Genomic DNA, 1,520 nt, shown 5'->3' with positions numbered 1-1,520 from the left:
ATTTCATCCTTAACCGCAGAACTTAGACCCTCCCAGAAGAGGTCTCTGACAGGGGGCGAATCCCGATCCCATTCTAAAGCACTGACCAGCGCAAAAAATCGGGCGTGATACTGCCGGACGCTCGCCCTCCCTTGTTTTAGTCCATGAATCTCCCGTCTGGCAAGATCCACATCAATAGTAGACAAAAAACACGCATCCATCGCTTTGATAAAGGCATCTGCATTCTGAAGCGCCGGATCTTTATCCCTCCACAAATTGCGCAGCCAGGCTTTGGCATCCCCATGCAAATGGGACAATATGAACCCCACCTTCTCTTCCTCATCTCTAAAGTCTTTTGCCAGCAGTTGCAGTGCGCACATTACGTCTGCTCTAAAATTAGGGTACTGTTGCAAAGTCCCATCGAAGTGAGCCACAAGCCCTCCTGCTCTCCGTGCCAATCCCACGCCCTCCGGTCTGGGTCCCGGTTGCCCTTGCTTAACAAGCATTTCAAACCTGGCGTGTAGGTCTCTGTAGGCGGCTGTAGTCTCCTCCTCCCGTTTCTTGGAAGCCAATACCTCTGAGGACAACTGGGTCACTGCCTCTTGCAGCGCGGAGATCCTCTGTTCTTCCGTCATCTTGCTAACCTTTGTGAGCTTGCTTACAGACACCCCTCTTCCTCCCCTAGCGGCTTCTGCTCCCGCTGCGAGGTTTCAGGTTTCTGAAGCTTTGAGGAGATGGGTCTTACTGTCAGAGCTGCTACCAGGTCCCAGCTCACATAGGACCACGCCACACAGCGTCCACTTTAAAAGAGTCTTTATTGAGTTACAGGTTTCATTTCCGAACTGCAGCGTGCAGCTCTACACCTTCTGCCCTAGGTCGGCGAAGACCCATCTGAGTCCCCGCCTCTTGCACACCAGCTTAATACCCTAGCCTTGCTCCACCTCCTTCGCCTCTCCCTACGTCTCTGGGTCCTTCTGCCCCCCTGGGACTCCTCCCTTCTACTCTCCTCTGACGCTGACCCCCCTGATCCTTCCGCTTCCTTTCGGCGGGCTTTGGGACCTGGCTCACTCTCCGGGCTGCTTACTGCTCCAGCTTCCGCTGCATTTGAACTTGGCGCGCGCGCCCAACTCTCTACTTTCCTCTTGACCGTTGCCTCGCTCTCTGAGGAGGGCGTGACCACCCCTGACTCGTGCCCTCCCTCCTGCTGACGGCCTCCGGAACCCGATGCCTGGCTGCCTTCCTCCCTGCTGCTCTCAGTCTTGAGCGTGGGTCCCGACTTCCAGCTGCTGCTCTCTGAATCTCCTCTGTTCCCTTCCTCCTGGGGTGTCCCCCCGGATCCCCCCCTTGCTCTGCTCACTGGGGCTCCCTTTTGGGAGTCCTCTGACTCACTGCTTAGGCTTGGAGATCTCGGTTCGTCATCATCACTCATTCTCCCTTCGGCTTCCTCCCCCTCGCTCTCTGTTTCCACCCTTCTCTGCGTCTCTGCTTCTGAACCCCTGACAGTTTCTGAAATTTGGCTGAGCTATACATTTGACCAAACT

The sequence above is a fragment of the Podarcis vaucheri genome (assembly GCF_965113315.1).
Source record: "Podarcis vaucheri genome assembly, chromosome: 2".
NCBI lineage: Eukaryota > Metazoa > Chordata > Lepidosauria > Squamata > Lacertidae > Podarcis > Podarcis vaucheri.
This window is presented reverse-complemented; position numbering follows the sequence as displayed.